The sequence below is a fragment of the Centruroides sculpturatus genome, unplaced genomic scaffold, assembly GCF_000671375.1.
Source record: "Centruroides sculpturatus isolate CEXI.00-Female unplaced genomic scaffold, Cexi_2.0 scaffold1094, whole genome shotgun sequence".
NCBI lineage: Eukaryota > Metazoa > Arthropoda > Arachnida > Scorpiones > Buthidae > Centruroides > Centruroides sculpturatus.
The window spans coordinates 125,241-132,904 of NW_019385596.1; the positions used below are offsets into that span (position 1 = coordinate 125,241).

Consider the following 7,664-nt stretch of genomic DNA (forward strand, 5'->3'; position numbering starts at 1 on the left):
AAAAAAAATTGTTCTTACGAAAATTTTATATAAGTTCATATCCAGTATATTTTATAATATTTAAAATGTAAATTAAGAAAAATTATATACTTATATAAAATTTTATATTGGTTTATGTAATTGTTTGAATTATTTATAGGTTGATTTAACTTGATTATATAACATAAATCACTAGATATCTTTTTAATGTAGAAGTCGAAGTTATTTAATATTTTTATTTTAAAACTTCTATTTTCTGAAAAGAGATAACTGAGATTTTATCAAATTTGCGCTTATATGGAGTGTTTGGCTTAGAGAATTAATAAAAGAAAAGTGTATAAATTGAAAAATTATCATAATTTAATGAAAAAGTTGTTTTCTTCTAGTACAAAAATTTCGACATTTAAGCACACTTCAATGTGTGTACTAACAGAGATATTGCAAATGTCCAACTTGCATTCAATAGCATATAAGGTTTGACATTGTCGATAACCTGACAGATTCTGCCTCAGACTATTCAAATTATGCACAGATGTACGATTCATTCGATTATTTACAAAATCCCACATGGAAAAAGTCCAGTAGAGTAAGAAAATTGTTCTTAATCTTAAGATAAGACAGTAGATTTCTATTGTCTGGGATACTCCACCCAGAAATTGCTTTATCTAAATCGAGGAGCCACATCTTATTGAAAAATGTCATTAGGAATAAGTTGCAAGATAGCACAAGTTGCAACATGTCCAAATAACATGCTTCAATCAAGGTGACTTATCACCTGGTTCATTGTTAAGTACACTTATTTCGCCATTCTGCATATGTGCTAGTAACTGCAGCGTCAAGGTATCGTATTTCTTACAAATGCCAACATAAAATACATACCGATGCCCAGTCTTATACGAATACATCACAAGCTATATTTTTTTCTTTTTTAATCTTTACCACACAATTAAGTGCACAGGTAGAAACTAGGCATTTTTTACATCACTCTTTGTTCTGCAATATCGCCGATACGTGTTTTGGGCATACACCTTCATCTGTCGGCTACAGAATGAAATTTGAACATATATAAATCACATTACCAAGTTACTATAATAGTGATTTACAAACTTACCTTCTGAAACGTACAGTACGTAGAAGGCACGGTTTCTGAAAACTACAATAATTTTTCTTTTATTCAACCGGAAACACTATATTAAATTCAAAATTAAACAGAATTTTGATATATAATGTAACCAAATTGTTCTCGGAATTTTAATAGCAGAAAGGTTTTGTTTTGTACCGAAAATGTAAACGTCATTTTTACACTAAATTTTATAGCAATAACAGTATGTAATACTAGATTGCATTTATTTTGTCTATATAATTTTGCTGCCTTGTCTATTGTATTGTACACTGTAATTCTATACTATGTATATTACAATATGTATAGATATTATATATCTAGCTTACAAGTTAGATATTACAAACACGTAATATCTAAGTTGTAATCAAATTTTAAGTTAGTAAAGTTTTGATATTAATTATATATATATTTTTCCTTTTAGAAAACGTTACCTTAAAAGAACATCATGTCGTCTTTCATAAATACGTTGTGCCACCGCGTATGTAGGACAAAAGCATCTGTAGCAGCAGATCCTATGGAAACCCAACTTAGAAGATGCCTTTCAACTTTCGATATTACTTTATTAGCAATTGGTCACATGGTTGGATCGGGTATTTATGTCTTGACAGCTTCAGTGTCACATAAAATGGCCGGACCTGGTATAGTGGTATCTTTCATTATCAGCGGTATAGCATCATTATTGGCTGCGTTATGTTATGCCGAATTAGGAGTTCGATATCCAAGAGCCGGATCAGCCTATTCTTATACATATTTGGCAGTAGGAGAATTTTGGGCCTTCATAGTAGGATGGAATGTTTCTTTGGAAAATATCATAGGCCTGGCTGCAGTTTCACGTGCCTGTAGCGCTTATATCGATTCATTATTAGGAGGAATTATTAAAAATGGCACCATTGGTTTAGTTGGTACCAACCACTCGGGTTTTTTGGCTGAAAGTTTCGATTTTCTGTCACCTGCTATATTAGTCGTCTTCGTGGTGTTTCTTTCTTTTGGTGCTAAACTGACTTCATACATCAACAACTTTTTCTCAATGATTAATATGGGAGTAATTTTAGTCATCATATGTGTAGGTGCTTACTTCTCGGATATTAAAAACTGGACTAATAAAGAAACTGGAGGTTTTTTACCTTTTGGATGGGAAGGAGTGTTTGCTGGTTCTGCCTCTTGCTTTTATGCTTTTGTGGGTTTTGACGCCATTGCTACAGCTGGTGAAGAAGCTAGAGAACCTCAGAAATCTATCCCGATTGCAACATTTTTGGCCATGGGTATTGCTACTGTTGCTTATGTTGGTGTTTCATCCGTACTTACTTTAATGATTTCTTATAAAGATATTACCAGTGATGCAGGTCTTGCAGATGCTTTCGCCGTACATAACGTTCCATGGGTAAAGATAATTGTTATTGTTGGTGCTTTATGTGGAATGGCCACGGGTTTAATCGGAGGACTGTTTGCTTTAACTAGAGTAGTATATAGCATGGCCGAAGACGGACTTCTCTTTAAATTTTTCTCAAGAGTAAGTAAAAACACGCAAATACCTCTTGTGGCTATGTATGTATTTTCGTTTCTATCCGCCATGCTTTCCATGCTGTTAGACATCAATACACTAGTTGAACTATTGTCTATTGGAACTCTAATGGCCTATTTGGTTGTAAGTGCTTCCGTTTTGATTCTGAGATATCAACCAAGGAAACTTATTGGAATTTATAGTAACGAAAGTCAAGAACTGTATTCAATGGGTGGTGGTTCTAGTACACCTGGATCCGAAGAAAAATTATCGCCAATTGATGAATGTGGTGGACAATTGAAAGACAGATATTTTTTTCTTAGCCGATTTTTCTGTTTTGGATTGGAACCTGGAACAATGGTTAATATATGCGTTGTGTCTTTGGTGGCTCTTTTTTTGATATTAGGAGGTTTAATTAAAGGTCTACCAACTCAAATTGCAGCGAAAGAGTGGTGGGTTATATTAATAATGGTGGTGTTATCGTTAATGATTATAATTGTATTCTTCACTATTGTAATACATGAGCAGAGTTCCATGCCTCTTAAATATAAGGTATGTACAGTACGTTATAATTCACATATTACATATTTATGACTGTTTAACTTCAACAATATAATTCGACATTTTTAATAGTTTTCAATAGAATAAAAATAAATATATTAAAATACCTTTGAATTTAGAATTGAAAATTTAGAGGTATTTTTAAGATGAATTTTTATAAACAGCAATGATTTATGAAAAATTTCTCCGGTAACTTCTTCCTCATTCTGTTATTCATTAACAGAATAATCGATGAAATTGCTGCATATCATTTTAAATAATTAGGCATTATACACTGGTAGTAAATTCGATTTAAAATATCTATTGAGTTATTTTTCTTTGTGTCTTTTATTATTTAAATTTATTAAATTTAATAATAAAATTTAANATTATATATATATATATATATAGGTACGGCTTTATAAAACACTGACTATTTATCCAACATCAGTTTTATGAAAATATTGCTGAAAGAAAAACATTCTCAATACTGTTGCCATTATAAAAAAATGACTAATTTGAAGTAAATGATCATTTCGTCACAGTCCTGAATGGACGTGTAAAGCTATTAGAAATGGTGTATCTAAAGCATTACAGCATTGATACGATAGCTGATACTAGGATTGTATCAGTGCATATGTTAACTAAATGATGTTTCGTAATATAAATATGTTGCATAATATTTATATATTACATATAGTATATTGGCCGACAATTGCAAAACTGAAAGAATAATTTTCCAATTCGAATTTCTTGCAAGTATGGATGTCGATAATGTTCGATCACAGAACAGCATTCGAGAAGACGAAATTCAATTTATATTAATCTATATGGATGACATGACAACCGGAGCAACGATGTGTGAAATTTATTCAATGCTCTGCAGATTAGACTACATGAGTTTCTCTATCGCATTCTTTATCGAGCCCTTCTTTAGAGCCAATCTATCTGGCAAACTATTTTCATACATAACTATAGCAAAAAGGATTCCATCTTCAAAATTTTTGCATTGAAATAAGATAAATGTTAAAAATGTGCGGTTTTCATATGAGATAGAGTGTAACTGTTTATGCAAAGCGTACAGTACTTCGATGATTTTAATGTTGGGCCAATACCATAAAGTATAATATCTTGTATAGATCACCTTTCCTTTAACCGAAATAACACCTGTCTCGTGTATCCTAATCTTTCGAGTTTGTTATCTTCAACAAGGATAACTTATCAAGTTCTTTAGCATCTTGGTCCGAGAAAATAATAAATTGTCTATATTGCTGTTTTTAGTAAGTAAACGTGTCAAATGTGATTTTTATCGTAGGCTTTTACTTTCCCGTCTATTATAGAATATAACATAAGAAAGAGCGTTAATCGGTCAAATTTTGACTCCTTGGTGTTTTTGCATTTCTCGACATCTTGACACTCCACTAGTCAAAAAATGTAAAAAGTTTCTTTACAGAATTCTCTCTATCTTTTGTATGTAGGGACGTGTGTAGATGTATAGGCGTTGTATGGATGTGTGTAGGCATAGGGTGGAAGTGTGTGTTTCGGCGTCTACTTTAGATTATATATCAGGATCAGATAGATCAAACATTTTAAAACTTCACAGGGTTATTTCTATATATGGGACATTGATAATACAGTGGAACCTCGGTATACGACCTTAATCCGTTCCTGATGTTTGGACTTATACCGAATTGGACGTATTCTAAAGCAGACGTATACTGAGGTACCACTGTACTAAATTTTTGCAGTTAAAAATCAAAGACTGTGGAAATAGAGGAGTCATCTGTCATATCTCGAGTAGAATAAGACTTAATGAACGTTTTACTTGTTATTAGCATTTACAATTTGTTTATAAACTCACTTCCATTCCATTCTTGCAAATTCTTTAATTTCGTCTTTCCATCTCCCGTTAGGTTTTCTGTTTTCTTGTTTTCTTTTTACTTCTATTTTTCGACCCAATATAATCTTGGTCCATCTATTGTCATGTCTTCTTTGTAATATGTCTAAGCTATTTTCTCTTAAAAGATTTGATCTAGACTATTATATCTTTTAACTTTGTTTGATCTCTTATCCACGAATTCCTCTTTTTGTCTTTAAGTGTTTGTTATCATTGATCGTTCCATTCTTTGTGTCTTTATCAATTAACAATGACGAAGCCAATTGTTATAAAATAAGTAGGTTAAACAATATTGGTCATCGGTAAAAACAGTCTTGTGGGAATATAACTTAGATAACAAGAAAAATATTTTATATGTGTACCGAATGACTGTTAAGTTTTAAATTATTTTTATTGAAAATACTCGTATTTATAGAACTTTTTACATTGTTATAATACAGTACTTTTCCAGCCATATTAAATAATGCATCAGTTTTACCTTTTTTTTAAGGGCAAAAAAAAATATAGTGAATTAGGAACCTTATTGTTTTGATAGTTAACATTTATTTTATTAGTAATTTCGCATGTATAGAAGATATTTGAGAGATGTTTAAATTGTTTTTATAAAATTTTATTTTTAATTTTCATAATTTAACTCATTGAAGAAAAGTATAGAGAAGAAAGACAGACAGAAAGAGAAAATGCTTAGGAAGATCAGATAATGACCTTTCCTGTAACAGACATCTGATTTAAAGTATTTCTCACTAAACATACTTATAAGAATATAAATTAAAGGTTTAACCTATATAATTTTATAAATTTTTATAGTAGTTATCCTTTTATTGTAATCAATACGTGTAATCATGAATATCGATCACTCTCACCTGAAAAGTATATGTTAAAGGTGTATATTTGTAAAAGCCATTACAAAAATGGATCAATTTTTATAAAAATTAATAATATTAACAACAAAAAGATTAATAATTTAAAGTGATAAATTACATAATAATAATTATAAAAATCTAATTATTAATTTTTCATATAATAAATTTNAGTCGAAGTTATTTAATATTTTTATTTTAAAACTTCTATTTTCTGAAAAGAGATAACTGAGATTTTATCAAATTTGCGCTTATATGGAGTGTTTGGCTTAGAGAATTAATAAAAGAAAAGTGTATAAATTGAAAAATTATCATAATTTAATGAAAAAGTTGTTTTCTTCTAGTACAAAAATTTCGACATTTAAGCACACTTCAATGTGTGTACTAACAGAGATATTGCAAATGTCCAACTTGCATTCAATAGCATATAAGGTTTGACATTGTCGATAACCTGACAGATTCTGCCTCAGACTATTCAAATTATGCACAGATGTACGATTCATTCGATTATTTACAAAATCCCACATGGAAAAAGTCCAGTAGAGTAAGAAAATTGTTCTTAATCTTAAGATAAGACAGTAGATTTCTATTGTCTGGGATACTCCACCCAGAAATTGCTTTATCTAAATCGAGGAGCCACATCTTATTGAAAAATGTCATTAGGAATAAGTTGCAAGATAGCACAAGTTGCAACATGTCCAAATAACACTAAATATCGATTCTACGGAGACGAATAATCGGGTGTGGCCTAAAAAACGCGAGAGAATGGTTTGTAATTCTCCTGTGATTGAATTGTATTCAAATGCTCGTTTACGTTGAACAACAGATTTTATAGATTTCTGGTAAGTCAAGACACACGTCAATTCCTATGTAGTCTCTACTGTATCTATTAAATCCTCCGATAGTCGCCATATGGTTAGTTGTTTAAATATATTTATTCTAAAAGTAATATTATTTTTTAAAAAATAACTTGAATTATATTACATAAAGTTATTAGGGAATAATAATGATATTAAGATGATGATTAATTTGTATTATTCTTGTATTAAATTTATTTATTTTTTAAGTTTCCTGTCACTTATCTTCAGATTGTACTTCTTTTATAGAATTTATTTAAAAATAATAATGATTTTTAATTTTTTTAAATAATTAAAACATTTTTAAAATATCTTTTTTTTTTAATAAATTACTATTAGATTTTATTTTATTATAGAAATTAATAACTATAATAACAGAATTATTATTTATAAAATCGATCGCTAGTTATATATTAATAATTGCGTTTTAACAGATAATTACTTCCATTATATATTTAAAGAATAATAAATTTAAAACTTTCAAGCATAGTTTATTAAGATTTATGATAAATTAATAATTAGAGAGATAATAAAAGACGGAAAATGAATCTAAACTTTCCAGTCGTGTGCGAAATAAAGGTTTCAGGACTTATATACGTGAATTAATTGATGTAACATGATAAATGAATAACATTGAACTAGAGAGAAATTCAAGAATGAATAAAATTAATTTGATCTGTGATAAAGATAAGAAGTTATTCATTGTATTTCTTATAATAAACTGTATATAAAGAATATATAAAATTTAGAATTATTCTTATTTTATATTCAGTAAAAAAAAATTGTATAATTTTAAATGTAATAAAATTTATTTTTATAATTTAATTTATTTATAATAGTTTAGTAGATTTATTATCGAAGATCAAACACAAGAACACTTTAAGGCTCCGCATTTAATATTTATTAA

The 7,664-nt window shown here is 29.2% G+C and overlaps 1 protein-coding gene and 1 pseudogene across 4 annotated transcripts in view; both read left to right on the forward strand.

Moving 5' to 3' along the window:
- LOC111640424 overlaps positions 1-3,326 on the forward strand; it is a 22,239-nt pseudogene extending 18,913 nt beyond the window's left edge.
- A 2,358-nt stretch (positions 3,327-5,684) lies between these two features.
- The window catches only part of LOC111640423 (cationic amino acid transporter 4-like), a 9,855-nt gene continuing 7,875 nt past the window's right edge, over positions 5,685-7,664 (forward strand). For 2 of the 4 annotated variants that reach the window (XM_023386434.1, XM_023386437.1), the window contains exon 1: positions 6,608-6,742. The gene's annotated coding sequence lies outside the window, so the exon portion shown is untranslated. Of the gene's footprint in view, positions 5,774-6,607; positions 6,816-7,664 lie in introns of those variants that run through there. The other 2 variants (XM_023386436.1, XM_023386435.1) reach the window with 2 other exon arrangements.